The sequence below is a fragment of the Symphalangus syndactylus genome, chromosome 3 (assembly GCF_028878055.3).
Source record: "Symphalangus syndactylus isolate Jambi chromosome 3, NHGRI_mSymSyn1-v2.1_pri, whole genome shotgun sequence".
In the NCBI taxonomy this organism is placed as follows: Eukaryota; Metazoa; Chordata; class Mammalia; order Primates; family Hylobatidae; genus Symphalangus; species Symphalangus syndactylus.
In genome coordinates this window covers 85309906-85325401 of record NC_072425.2, presented here as the reverse complement: position 1 = coordinate 85325401, position 15496 = coordinate 85309906, and the positions used below count along the sequence as shown (strand labels likewise).

Genomic DNA, 15496 nt, shown 5'->3' with positions numbered 1-15496 from the left:
CTCAAAATATGTAGATAATAGCCAGGCGTGGTGGCTCATGCCTGTAATACCACCACTTTTGGAGGCTGAGTTGGGCAGATCACCTGAGGCCAGGAGTTATACACCAGCCTGGCCAACATGGCGAAACCCTATCTCTAGTAAAAATATGAAAATTAGCTGGTCGTGTTGGCACGCACCTGTAATCCCAGCTACTCTGGAGGCTTCAGCAGAAGAATCACTTGAGCCTGGGAGATGGAGGTTGCAGTGAGCCGAGATCATGCCACTGCACTCCAGCCTGGATGACAGAGTGAGACTCTGCCTCAATTAAAAAAAAAATGTAGATAATAGTGTACTGAAAAGTACTGAACTGAAAATCAAGAAATCTGACTGGATCTTTGCCAGCCCTGAGAATTTAGTCTAGGCACAAAATGACTATGACTAAATTTTTAGTACCTTTGAAAGGAATTCTGTGGACCAAATGAGCTCTGGAGTCCTTTCAGCTGTAAAATTGTATGAAGGTATAATGATAAATGAGTTCAGGCGAATAAATGATACAGGTAGGCTTTTTCCATGGCTACTCCTTTTTTATGTTTAATTAATTAATTAATTTTTGAGACAGAGACTCTGTCTGTTGCCCAGGCTGGAGTGCAGTGGCCCAGTCTCAGCTCACTGCAACATCTGCCTCTCTGGTTCAAGCGATTCTCCTGTCTCAGCCTCCTGAGTAGCTGGTATTACAGGGACGCGCCACCACGCGTGGCTAATTTTTTTTTTTTTTTTTTTTTTTTGAGACGGAGTCTCGCTCTGTCGCCCAGGCTGGAGTGCAGTGGCGCAATCTCGGCTCACTGCAAGCTCTGCCTTCCGGGTTCACGCCATTCTCCTGCCTCAGCCTCTCCGAGTAGCTGGGACTACAGGCGCCCGCCACCACGCCCGGCTAATTTTTTGTATTTTTAGTAGAGACGGGGTTTCACCGTGGTCTCAATCTCCTGACCTCGTGATCCGCCCGCCTCGGCCTCCGAAAGTGCTGGGATTACAAGCGTGAGCCACCGCGCCCGGCTCGCGTGGCTAATTTTTGTATTTTTAGTAGAGACAGGGTTTCACTATGTTGGCCAGGCTGGACCTGAACTCCTGACCTCATGTCATCCGCCCATCTCGGCCTCCCAGTGTGGGTGACAGAGTGAGACTCTGCCTCAATTTTTTAAAAAATGTAGATAATAATTAATTTAGTAAGAAAAGTACTGAACTGAAAATCAAGATATCTGACTCTGGATCTTGGCTTGCCCTGTGAACTTAGTCTAGGCACAAAATGACTGTGACTAAATTCTCAGTACCTTTGAAAGGAAGTCCGTGGACCAAATGAGCTCTGGAGTCCTTTCAGCTGTAAAATTACATGAAGGTATAATGGTAAATGAGTTAATGTGAATAAATGATATAGGTAGGCTTTTTCCATTACTACTGATTTATTTATTTATTTATTTTTGAGACAGAATCTCTCTGTTACCCAGGCTGGAGTGCAGTGGTACAATCCCAGCTCACTGCAACCTCCACCTCCTGGGTTCAAGTGATTCTCCTGCCTCGGCCTTCTGAGTAGCTGGGACTACAGGTGCCTGCCACCATGGCCGGCTGATTTTTATATTTTCAACAGAGATGAGATTTCGCCATTGTTGGCCAGGCTGGTCTCAAACTTCTGACCTTAAGTGATCTGCCTGCCTTGGCCTCCCGAAGTGCTGGGATTGCAGGTGTGGGCCACGGCGCCCAGCCACTACTCCTTTTTATACAAAGTCCTGCAGCAAACTGTGTTACTATTTATTAACTTGAAGTTCTAAGGACATGTGAAGTTTCCTGTTGTGGAATAGGATCAGGGTTGGCCTGTGTCATGAGGAATGGTAACTGGGCCAGCAGAAAGGAGACAGGTTCGGAGGGTTGGAGCAGGAAGTGCAAAGTGAAGTAGTTTTTTGCATCTAGCTAAAAATGATCTGCCTATTTATTCACTTAAAGATTGTGAAGAACAGAGCTGGTTAATTATGAGGCAGATTTATGAAATAGCTGCATGGGACAATAGAAAGTGAGAAAAGGGATGAAATCTTATCAAGTGTTTTTTTTTTTTTTGAGACAGAGTTTTGCTCTTGTTGCCCAGGCTGGAGTGCAGCGGCATGATCTCAGATCATTGCAACCTCCACCTCCTGGGTTTAAGCAATTCTCCTGCTTCAGCTTCCTGTGTAGCTGGGGTTATAGGCACATGCCACTGTGCCTGGCTAATTTCTGTATTTTTAGTAGAAACGGGGGTTTCACCATGTTGATCAGGCTGGTCTCGAACTCCTGATCTCAGGTGATCCACCCACCTCGGCCTCCGAAAGTGCTGAGATTACAGGCGTGAGCTACCATGCCTGACCCTTATCAGGATTTTGGTCTGTCTCTGGTCCTGTCCACGTTGTGTAGAATTTGTTTAATAAAATAATTTTGAGTAATCAAGCACAAAACTCTAGGTAGATTTGAAAGGGAGATATTTCCGAAAATTATAAATCTGATTTTTTTGGTGTATGTCTGTCAAGAGATTGGTAATGCATGTCCATTTGAAGTAATTTAAATTGAGTGTGAATAAATGATAAATGACTTAAGAGCTTGTATTACCGAGCCATCTCATATACTGGTGGAAGAATAGCATGTGTGGTAAATACACAGATCTGTGTGGCTAGAGTTGAGGATGTAATTAAGCACTGTCATCTCTCATTCTTTTTTCTGTTTTGTATCTTGCATTTGTTGATTTTAACCATTTTTCAATCCTACTTAGTGTGTTCTCAGTTTGCCTTTCTTCCCCTTTCCTCTTTAAATGCTAAGCAACTACTTTTCTTCCTTGTATAGTAGTTCGTTTATGTATACATTTCATATCCCTCATTCCTATGTAAGTCTCTGAGGTTAAGAAGCATGTCTTTTTTTTTTTTTTTTTTTTTTTTTTTTGAGACAGAGTCTCACTCTGTCGCCCAGGCTGGAGTGCAGTGGCATGATCACGGCTCACTGCAAGCTCTGCCTCCTTGGTTCATGCCATTCTCCTGCCTCAGCCTCCCGAATAGCTGGGACCACAGGCACCTGTCACCACACCCGGCTAATTTTTTGCATTTTTAGTAGAGATAGGGTTTCACCGTGTTAGCCAGGATGGTCTCGATCTCCTGACCTCGTGATCTACCTGCCTCGACCTCCCAAAGTGCTGGGATTACAGGCATGAGCCACTGCACCCGGCCAGAAACATGTCTTATTTTGTATGTTTGTATGTGCCCCAGTTAGGGTTCCCAGATAAAGTACAACATGCTCAATTAAGTTTGTATTTCTGATAAACAATGAATTATTTATTTAGTTATTTTTTTTTTTTTGAGACAGAGTCTCACTCTGTCACCCAGGCTGGAGTGCAGTGGCCCAGTCTTGGTTCACTGCAACCTCTGCCTCTCTGGTTCAAGCGATTCTCCTTTCTCAGCCTCCTGAGTAGCTGGGATTACAGGCATGTGCCACCACATGTGGCTAATTTTTGTATTTTTAGTAAAGGCGGGGGTTTCACTATGTTGGCCAGGCTGGATTCGAACTCCTGACCTCAAGTGATTCACCCGCCTCGGCCTCCCATATGTTGGGATTATGGGCGTGAGCCACTGCACCTGGCCTATTTTTTTTATTATATAAGTGTGTTCTGTGTTGCATTTTTGTTTGCTAAACTTGGCAGCCCTTGCCATGTGTATTGCACAGTGGGTGCTTAGTTCAGTGAATCAATCAAAATTGGGTTCTAGTTTTAGTCCTGTGACACTGGCAGAGTATTTTTAGTCTTAGTTTTGCAGGTGGAAAAAAATCTGAAGTTAATGGACTCTAAATCTTTCCCTAAGCTTACTCAACCTGGCCCAGGACACATACATACACTTGACTCCCAACCAAACTAGCACGCCTTTGCTTAGTTTTTTCCTGAGTTTTGAATTGAAGAACTTAGATTCTAAGGATTTGTTCTAAAGGATGATTATTTTTCTTGTCCTGTCCCTGGAATCTCCATATTTTATACATATATATGTGTATAATATATATATACACACATATAATATATATTAATAATATATATGTAGTATATATATACACAAACACACACACACAAACATAATCTTGTTAGATTACTAACTCTAAAAACTATTTGGGGGAAAACAAATTGAAAGAAGTTTTCTTAATTATGTCTTAAGGGAAATAAATGATAAAAATCTTTCAATTTCCTTTTTTATACCGTAGAGGGAGACAGTATTAGAATACTGAAAATAAAATCTGTGGGCTACTGAGGCTTACTTTGTGGACACTAAGAGAACAGTACTAAAATAATTTGCTCTCCATGTATTCAGGTATCTTGATTGTATTTCACTGTTCGGATATCTTGGACCTTTGTGCATTAAGAAAAGATGCATTTTGCTGGGGAGAATCTGCTTAGTATTACAGCTTCTGTAAAATTTGCAGCTTAAAAGGGTGATTTCTGTGCTTTTGAGAATTCTCTTTTCTTTCCCACCTTCAAGGTTGAATGAATGTTGCATGTCCATGTGTAGTTGGTGGTTAAATGTTATTAATTTTTTTTTTATGGTACTTTAAGTTTTAGGGTACATGTTCACAATGTGCCGGTTTGTTACATATGTATCCATGTGCCATGTTGGTGTGCTGCACCCATTAACTCATCATTTAGCATTAGGTGTATCTCCTAATGCTATCCCTCCCTCCTTAAATGTTATTAATTTGAGTGATACATAATTTGCGATGAAGGTAGGAAGAGAAACAGGTAAAACCCTGAAATTAATGAAATAGCATTTCTTAACTGTTTTACAATATCATATCTAATATGTTTTTTCCAAGCCAGGATTCATGTTTTTTCAGTATCTCTGATAGTTATTTCTACCTTTTTGCTGAATATCACCTTTCATGTTAGCCTATTAATTTTTTAGAAATTAAGAAACTATAATTTTTTATTTCTTCTTGTTAATTTAATGACACTCTGCTCTGGTCACAGTCTCAGAATTGTGACTTTAGTGTCACCTATATTGTGAAATATTCATTTTAAAAATTAGGGTTTCTTTTTTTGAGATGGAGGCTGGCCCTGTTGCCCAGGTGGAGTGCATTGGCATGATCTCTACTCACTGCAACCTCCGCCTGCTGGGTTCAAGCAATTCTCTTGCCTTAGCCTCCTGAGTGGCTGGGACTACTACAGGCGAACACCACCATGCCTTACTAATTTTTTGTATTTTTAGTAGAGACGGGCAGGCTGGTCTCGAACTCCTGACCTCATGATCTGCCCACCTCAGCCTCTGAAAATGCTGGAATTACAGGCATGAGCCATCACGCCTGACATTAATTTTTATTCCTTTTAAGAATTAGAATTCTCAGTCTTTTGGGGTGAATTTGCCCTTGTGCAAATGTTGTTTTCTTCCTATTTTTAGTCAGAATAATTTTTCTGTATTAAACAATACAAAATGTGAAAGCCTGGAATTGTGGGAATTAAAAATGTATGTCTTAGAAACAAAATAGCCTCCTTTTCTCTCACTAAAATTTGAGAAGTTTTAAAGTAATCCCCTTTTTTAATGTCAGAGAAGAATATTTGTATGTTAAAGAATCCTGGTGATAATGTAATGGAATGGGGTATCTGGGCATGATGCTCCTGCTTGTCTGAATACATATATATGGGATTTTAAAAATTGTTGCTTTAACATCTTGCTTCGTACAGTGGTGGTGATAATAGTGAGAATTGTTTAATTTTTTTTTTTAACTGAGTTAGTTAAAAAAAAATCTACGAATTGTAGATCTTGGAATGTATTCTTGTTACTTTTCATATATTTTGTAACATATATTTACATATTTTTAAAGAATTTTACTCTACATAATTTTTAAACAGCTATACATTGTCAATATTTTTATCATGTCCTTACATATTCAACAGCAAAGTATTTCGTCATATGCATGTACTGTACCTTATTTAGCCAGCTCCATTTTGTTTGTCCTGTGGATAATTATAATAGCTGTTTTGACTCTTTTTACGACATGCCAGGCACTGTACTGTGTATTATCTCATGTAATTCTCATAGTTACTGCATGGTGTAGGTATTTTTATCCCCAGTTTACAGGTAGAGAAACTGAACTCAGAGATATTAAATAATTTGTCCAGGTTTTTCGGACTATACTGATGACGATGGTGATAACATTCTGTTGTCAGTTATTTGCCAGAAAGGGTTCTTTATTTTTCTTATACATAATATCATTTATTCTTGAGAACCCTAAGTGAGTTATTCTTGGGAACCTAAATGAGTTACGGCCTACTAAGTCATTTGCAATACAATACAATAGGAGAAACTGAGGCTCGCTGAGATTAAGTTGCGTGCGTATGGTTATACATCCAACAAATGGCATCTATTTCCGACTCTTTCTGTTTACACAACTGATTGTTTTTGTCCCAACCCCTGCTTATTTCTGAGGAAATAAGTAAAAATTCCAGCTGAAAAAGACATTTCCAGCAATTTTTTTCATATTTTGACTCCCTCCTCTCTGAAATATGGATAACAGTCTTTTTTTAATAGAGTGATTTTATTAAGTGAGATAATGCATGTGAAGCATGTAGCACACAGGGTATATAATAGTCAATAAATGTTACTAGTACTATTTCTATTATTTTATTTTGGTTATTTAGATTTTTATTCCGGCTGTAAAAGCAGTAAATGCATATTATACCATATCATAGAAAATCTGGAAAAGATAAAGGAGCTTAGGAAGTAATCACTCAGAATCACCACTGATGACATTTTAACATGTTTCCCTCGGGATAACTCATTATTTCTTGATACATAGGTCGATCACTACACATGACACATACTGGAATCTTTTTACTTATGGGAATATCTCTTCTGATTAATTACTTTAAGAAGAACAAAGGCTGTGTCCTCATGTTCCAGCACTGTTTCTAGCTCGGAGTAGGTACTCACCAAATATTTGAAATGAGCTGTTAGAAGCTTGAGAGAAGACCTTTCAGGTCTTCTTCATTCATTGCCATTTTTTTGCATTTAAAAAATGATTATAAAAAGATTTTAGTTTAAAAACAAAGAAGGTAGATATACCAGTTTGAGCTCAGGAAGACTGAGCTATTATCAGACAAAGGAATTTGATGTAACAATGAAATGTGCAAAGAGCTCAGTAAGAGTATGTTGGGAAGGTTGCATTCGGTAGATCGGGGGAGCAATTATTTAATGAGTACAGTCTTGAAGTATATGGTTCTCAAAAGTTTGCCAATAAATTGCCCCAGCTCTTTAGTCTGGGAAAGATCTCTTCATGTTAGTCTGTAGTGGTAAGTGGAATCTTACTTACCACTTAAGATGGTGGTGCCTGGATATCACGATTGCTTAAGAGTAATGACATCTCTTTAATTTTGAAGTTTCTTTCATTGGAAAAAATTAAACTCTGTGCTATGCAGAGGAGACTTTAGAGGTGGATGGATGGTAATACATATAATGTTGAGAACTAATGATCCAGCACAGTAGGGATTCTTATTTATAATGCGTGAATACTCTTTTGGGATATTAACACCTTGAGGACCTTCCCGGTAGATGTGAGAGCAACATTCAAGCAAACTACCAAAGTTTTAAGTTAACTTTTAAAGTATTTTTGACTTCAGTGAAAATAGAATGGCTTCTTAATGGGTGCAATAAAAACCTCTGAAATTGGACTAGTGCTAGTTCTAGAACTATCTTCCAGAATCAAGACTTAAAACTTCATTTTAGAATTTTAGACCAATATCCTTGATGAACATTGATGCAGAAATCCTCAATAAAATACTGGCAAACCGAATCCAGCAGCACATCAAAAAGCTTATCCACCATGATCAAGTGGGCTTCATCCCTGGGATGCAAGGTTGGTTCAACATATGCAAATCAATAAATGTAATAGAACATAGAACCAAAGACAAAAACCACATGATTATCTCAATAGATGCAGAAAAGACCTTTGACAAAATTCAACAATGCTTCCTGCTAAAAACTCTCAATAAATTAGGTATTGATGGGACGTATCTCAAAATAATAAGAGCTATGACAAACCCACAGCCAATATCATACTGAATGGGCAAAAACTGGAAGCATTCCCTTTGAAAACTGGCACAAGACAGGGATGCCCTCTCTCACCACTCCTATTCAATATAGTATTGGAAGTTCTGGCCAGGGCAGTTAGGCAGGAGAAGGAAATAAAGGGTATTCAATTAGGAAAAGAGGAAGTCAAATTGTCCCTGTTTGCAGATGACATGATTGTATATCTAGAAAACCTCATCGTCTCAGCCCAAAATCTCCTTAAGCTGATAAGCAACTTCAGCAAAGTCTCAGGATACAAAATCAATGCACAACAATCACAAACATTCTTATACACCAATAACAGACAAACAGCCAAATCATGAGTGAACTCCCATTCACAATGGCTTCAAAGAGAATAAAATACCTAGGAATCCAACTTACAAGGGACGTGAAGGACCTCTTCAAGGAGAACTACAAACCACTGCTCAATGAAATAAAAGAGGATACAAACAAATGGAAGAACATTCCATGCTCATGGGTTGGAAGAATCAATATCGTGAAAATGGCCATACTGCCCAAGGTAATTTATAGATTCAATGCCATCCCCATCAAGCTACCAATGACTTTCTTCACAGAATTGGAAAAAAACTAAAGTTCATATGGAACCAAAAAAGAGCCCGCATCGCCAAGTCAATCCTAAGCCAAAAGAACAAAGCTGGAGGCATCACGCTACCTGACTTCAAACTATACTACAAGGCTGCAGTAACCAAAACAGCATGGTACTGGTACCAAAACAGAGATATAGATCAATGGAACAGAACAGAGCCCTCAGAAGTAATGCCGCATATCTACAACTATCTGATCTTTGACAAACCTGACAAAAACAAGCAATGGGGAAAGGATTCCCTATTTAATAAATGGTGCTGGGAAAACTGGCTAGCCATATGTAGAAAGCTGAAACTGAATCCTTTCCTTACACCTTATACAAAAATTAATTCAAGATGGATTAAAGACTTACATGTTAGACCTAAAACCATAGAAACCCTAGAAGAAAACCTAGGCAATACCATTCAGGACATAGGCGTAGGCAAGGACTTCATGTCTAAAACACCAAAAGCAATGGCAACAAAAGCCAAAATTGACAAATGGGATCTAATGAAACTCAAAAGCTTCTGCATAGCAAAAGAAACTACCATCAGAGTGAACAGGCAACCTACAAAATGGAAGAAAATTTTTGCAACCTACTCATCTGACAAAGGGCTAATATCCAGAATCTACAATGAACTCAAACAAATTTACAAGAAAAAAGCAACCTCATCAAAAAGTGGGTGAAGGACATGAACAGACACTTCTCAAAAGGACATTTATGCAGCCAAAAAACACATGCAAAAATGCTCATCATCACTGGCCATCAGAGAAATGCAAATCAAAACCACAATGAGATGCCATCTCACACCAGTGAGAATGGCCATCATTAAAAAGTCAGGAAACAATAGGTGCTGGAGAGGATGTGGAGAAATAGGAACACTTTTACACTGTTAGTGGGACTGTAAACTAGTTCAACCATTGTGGAAGACAGTGTGGCGATTCCTCAGGGATCCAGAAATAGAAATACCATTTGACCCAGCCATCCCATTACTGGGTATATACCCAAAGGACTATAAATCATGCTGCTATAAAGACACATGCACACGTATGTTTATTGCTGCACTGTTGACAATAGCAAAGACTTGGAACCAACCCAAATGTCCAACAATGATAGACTGGATTAAGAAAATGTGGCACATATACACCATGGAATACTATGCAGTCATAAAAAATGATGAGTTCATGTCCTTTGTAGGGACATGGATGAAACTGGAAATCATCATTCTCAGTAAACTATTGCAAGGACAAAAAACCAAACACTGCATGTTCTCACTCATAGGTGGGAATTGAACAATGAGAACTCATGAACACAGGAAGGGGAACATCACACACTGGGGACTGTTGTGGGGTGGGGGGAGGGGGGAGGGATAGCATGAGGAGATAATACCTAATGCTAAATGAGGAGTTAATGGGTGCAGCACACCAACACAGCACATGTATACATATGTAACAAACCTGCACATTGTGCACATGTACCCTAAAACTTAAAGTATAATAATAAAAAAAAGGAGTTATTTAATCTGAAAGAAAAAACCACTAATATGGAAAAACAAAACAAAATTTAAAATATTTGAAGGTATAAAACACACTGGTAAAATTAAGTACATGCACAAATGCAGAATAATATTGTAATTGTGGTATGAAATGCACTTATAACTCTAGTATGAAATCCAAAATATAAATCTGTCAAAAACAGTAATAGCTACAACAACCCGTTAAGAGACAGGTAATATAAAAATATGTATATTGAAACAACTAACATTCAAAATGTGGAGGCGATGGAGTTACAGTGTAAACTTTTATTTTCATTTTTTCTTTGTTTCTATTCTATGTGATCTAAAATAAGATATCATCTCTTTAAAATAATGTTACATCTATAAGTTTTTTTTTTTTTTTTGTAAACCACAATGCAAAACCCTATAGTGAGTTCACTAAAAATAAAAAACAAATTAGGCTGAGCGTGATGGCTCACACTTGTGATCCCAGCACTTCGGGAGGCCGAGGTGGGTGGATCACTTGAGCTCAGGAGTTCAAGACCAGCCTGGCCAAAATGGCAAAACCCTGTCTCTACTAAAAATACAAAAATTAGCCAGACATGGTGGCAGGTGCCTGTAATCCCAGCTACTTGGGAGGCTGAGGCAGGAGAATCACTTGGACCTGGGAGGCAGGGGTTGCAGTGAGCCGAGATTGCACCACTGCACTCCAGCCTAGGAGACACAGCAAGACTCTGTCTCCAAAAAAACCAACAAAAACAAATTAAAACATACTGCCAGAGAAGATCACTGAACCACAAAGTAAGGTAGTAAGAAATGAAGAAAGGAAGAGAGGAGTTACAAAACAATCAGAAAACAAGCAACAAAATGACAGTAGTAAGTCCTTAGTTGTCAATAATAATACTAAACATAAAGGAACTCAATTCTCCAATTAAAAGGCAGAGAGTGGCTGAATGGATAAAGAAATGAGATCCAACTATATGCTGCCTACAGGAAACCCACCTGTAAAGATAGACTGCAAATGAAGGAGTAAAAAAAGAGTCCATACAACTGGAACCAAAAAAAGAAAAACAAAAGCAGAAGTACCTATAGCTATAGTTAGATAAATAGACTACAAGTCAGTCAAAGATTGTAAAAAGGGACAAAGAAAGTCACTGTATAATGATAAAGGGGTCAATTTCTCAAGCAGATGTAACAATTTTAAATATATAGGCACTCAGCACCGGAGATCCCAAATACGAAAAGCAATCTAAAGGAAGAGATAGACTGCAATACAATAATAGTAGGGGATTTTAACACCCCACTCTCAGTAATGGAAAGATCATTCAGACTCTCTACAATAAATTTTCTAAATTAGCTGGGTGCGGTGGTGCATGCCTGTAGTTCTAGGTACTTAGGAGGTTGAGATGGGAGGATCACTTGAGCCCAGGAGTTCAAGGCTTCAGTGAGGTAAGATTACACCACTGCACTCCAGCCTGGGTGGCAGAGTAAGACTGTCTCTTTTTTTTTTTTTTTTTTTTTTTTGAGGCGGAGTCTCGCTCTGTCGCCCAGGCTAGAGTGCAGTGGCGCGATCTTGGCTCACTGCAAGCTCCGCCTCCCGGGTTCACACCATTCTCCTGCCTCAGCCTCTCCGAGTAGCTGGGACTACAGGCGCCCGCCACCGCGTCCGGCCAATTTTTTTTGTATTTTTAGTAGAAACGGGGTTTCACCGTGGTCTCGATCTCCTGACCTCGTGATCCGCCCGCCTCGGCCTCCCAAAGTGCTGGGATTACAAGCGTGAGCCACCGCGCCCGCTCTTAAAAAACAAAAACAAAGCTGAAGAATTAATACCAATTCTACTCAAACTCTTCAAAAAAAATAGAGGAGGAATACTTCCAAACTCATTCTATCTATGAGGCCAGCATTACCCTGATATCAAAACCAGACAAGGATACAGCAAGAAAAGAAAACTATGGGCCAATATTTCTGATGAACCAAAATGCAAAAATTCTCAATAAAATACTAGCAAATGAAATTCTACAACACATTAAAGAGATCATTAATCATGATCAAGTGGGATTTATCCCCGGGATGCAAGGATGGTTCAACATACACAAATCAATAAACATAATACATGACATTCACAGAATCAAGAACTAAGAATGAAAAACATGATTATTTCAATAGATGCCAGAAAGGCATTTGATAAAATTTAACATCCATTTATGATAAAGACCTTCATCAAACTGGGAATGGAAGCAACATACCTCAAAATAATAAAGGTTATATATAACAAATCCATAGCTAACATTGTTCTGAACAGGGAAAAATTGAAGGCCTTTCCTCCGAGATCTGGAACAAGACAAAGATGCCCTATTTTTTACCATTTTTACTCAACGTAATACTGGAAGTCCTGGCCAGAGCAATTAGGCAAGAGAAAGAAATAAATGGCATCCCAATTGGAAAGGAAGAAGTCAAATTAGCCTTGCTCTGAGACAACAGGATCTTATATTTAGAAAAACCTAAGGACTCCACCAAAAAAACTGTTAGAACTGATAAATGAATTCAGTAATGTTGCAGGATACAAAATCAGCATACAAAATTCAGTAGCATTTATATATGCCAACAGTGAATAATCTGAGAAAAATTGAGAAACCTGTTTACAATAGCTATAAAGAATATAAAATACACAGAAATCAATTTAGCCAAAGAACTGAAACATCTATACAAGGAAAACTATAAAACACTGATGAAAGAAATTGAAGAGGACACCAAAAAATGGAAAAAATATTCCATGCTGATGGATTGGAAGAATCTGTATTGAAATGACAATACTACCCAAAGCAATTTACAGATTCAATGCAATGCTTATCAAAATACTAATGACATTCTTCACAGAAATAGGAAAAAATTTCCTAAAATCTATATGGAAATTCAAAAGACCCTGAATAGCCTAAACAATTCTGAGCAAAAAGAACAAAGCTGGAGGCTTCACACTACCTGACTTCAAAACTTACTGCAGGCTGGGTGGGGTGGCTCACGCCTTTAATGCCCGCACTTTGGGAAGCCAAGGTGGGCAGATCACCTGAGGTCAGGAGTTCAAGACCAGTCTGGCCAACATGGCAAAACCCTGTCTTTACTAAAAATATGAAAATTAGCCGGGCATGGTGGTGTGTGCCTGTAATCCCAGTTACTTGGGAGACTGAGGCAGAAGAATTGCTTGAACCCTGGAGGCGGAGGTTGCAGTGAGCCAAGATCGCGCCACTGTACTCCAGCCTGGGCAACAGAGCAAAACTCTGTCTCAAAAACCAACAAAAAACTTATTGCAAAGCTATAGTAACCAAATTAGCATGGTACTGGCTATACAGATAGGTACAGATACATACATGGAACAGATCAGAGCACCCAGATATAAATCCATGCATTGTCAGTCAAGAACATGCAATAAATATCTTTTCAATATATGAGGCTGGGAAAACTGGATAACTGTATGCATAAGAATGAAACTTGTCTGGGTGCAGTGGCTCCTACCTGTTATCCCAGCACTTCGGGAGACCAATGCAGGCAGATATCTTGAGCCCGGGAGTTTGAGACCAGCCTGGGCAACATGGCAAAACTTCAACTGTACAAAAAAAAAAAAAAAAAAAAAAAAAAAAATTGGCCAGGTATTTAGGAGGCTGAGGTGGGAGGATCAATTGAGCCCAGAAGTTTGAGGCTGCAGTGAGCCATGGTCATGCCACTGCACTCCAGCTTGGGTGACAGAACAAGACCCCATCTCAAGAAAAAAACAAAAACAAAACAAAACAAAAACAAAAAACTAGACTCCTATCTCTCACATACACAAAAATCAAATAAAAATCGGATTAAATACTTAAAAACACATAAAACTATAAAACTACTAGAGGAAAATATTGGAAAAATGCTGCATGACGTTAAATTTTTCCTGTAAGACCTCAACAGCACAGCTAACCAAAGCAAAACTAGACAAATGAGATTTCCTCAAGCTAAGAAGCTTCTGCACAGCAAAGGAAACAATCAGCAAAGTGAAGAAACAACCCACAGAATGAGAGAAAATATTTGCAAACTACTCATCTGATAAAGGATTAATAACCAGAATGTGTAAGGAGCTCACACAACTCATTAGCACAAACCCAAATAATCTGATTTAAAAATGGATAAAAGATCTGAATAGATGTTTCTCAAAAGAGACATACAAATGGCCAACAGGTGTATGAAAAAATGCTCAACGTCACTAGTCATCAGAGAAATGAAATGGAAACCACAATGAGATATCATCTCACCTCAGATAAAATGGGTTTTTTTTTCATTCCCACTGTTAGGAATGTAAAATATATACTTATATACTTAGAAAAACCTAAGGAAGGACCTTAGAAAACATCTAAGCTATAGATCCAAAAGAAAGGAAATCAATATATTGAAAAGATACCTGCACTTCCACGTTTATTGCAGCACCATTCACAATAGCCAAAATATGAAATCAACGTAAGGGCCCATCAATGGATAAGTGGATTAATAAACACGGTTTATATACAGAATGAAATATTATTCAGCCATAAGAAAGAATGCAATCCTGTCATTTGCAGTAACATGAATGGAATGGAAGGTCATTATGTTAAGTGAAATAAGCCAAGTACAGAAAGACAAATGTCGCCTATTCCCACCCATATGTGGGAGCTAAAAAAGTGAATCTCATTAAGATAGAGAATAAATTGATGGTTGCCAGAGGTTGAGAAGAGTAGTGGGGAGGAGGAAATGAAGAGAGGTTGATTAATGTGTACAAATGTAGTTTGATAGAAGAAATAAGGCTTAGTGTTAGACCATTAAGGTGTGTATAGTTTACAATCTGTTGTACACTTCAAAATAGCTAGAAGAGAATAATTTGAATGTTTCCAACATAAAGGGAAGACAAATATTTAAGTGATGGATATCCCAAGTACACTGATTTGATCTTTACAAGTTATATAAATGTGTTAAATTATTGCACATACCCCCAGACTATGTACATCTATTATGCATCAATAAAATTTTTAAAAAGGTTCAAAGAACAACAACAACAGCAGGCTGGGCTGGTGAGGAAGACAGTGACATTGTAGACAAAAAGCTGCAACTCAGACCTGGGAGGACCATCTACAGACTTCTGGGGCTGTCGGGGCCAGCAGATACACAAAGACAGCCAGAGTCATGTAGGCTGGGCTTCCTTCTCCACTCAGCAGTGTCCTTGCAATTCTTCTAATGGAAGAAGAGAAAGGTGAGAGGAGAGAAGACCAGAGGCAGGGAGATTCCTGCAAGGCAGATGAGAAACCTGGGGCAGGGGCGGTGCTGTCCCAAGGG

At 38.8% G+C, this 15496-nt stretch overlaps 1 protein-coding gene across 1 annotated transcript in view; it reads left to right on the top strand.

Moving 5' to 3' along the window:
* LOC129479385 (protein SGT1 homolog) overlaps nucleotides 1–15496 on the top strand; it is a 43158-nt gene that overhangs the window by 26787 nt on the left and 875 nt on the right. The window lies entirely within an intron of this gene.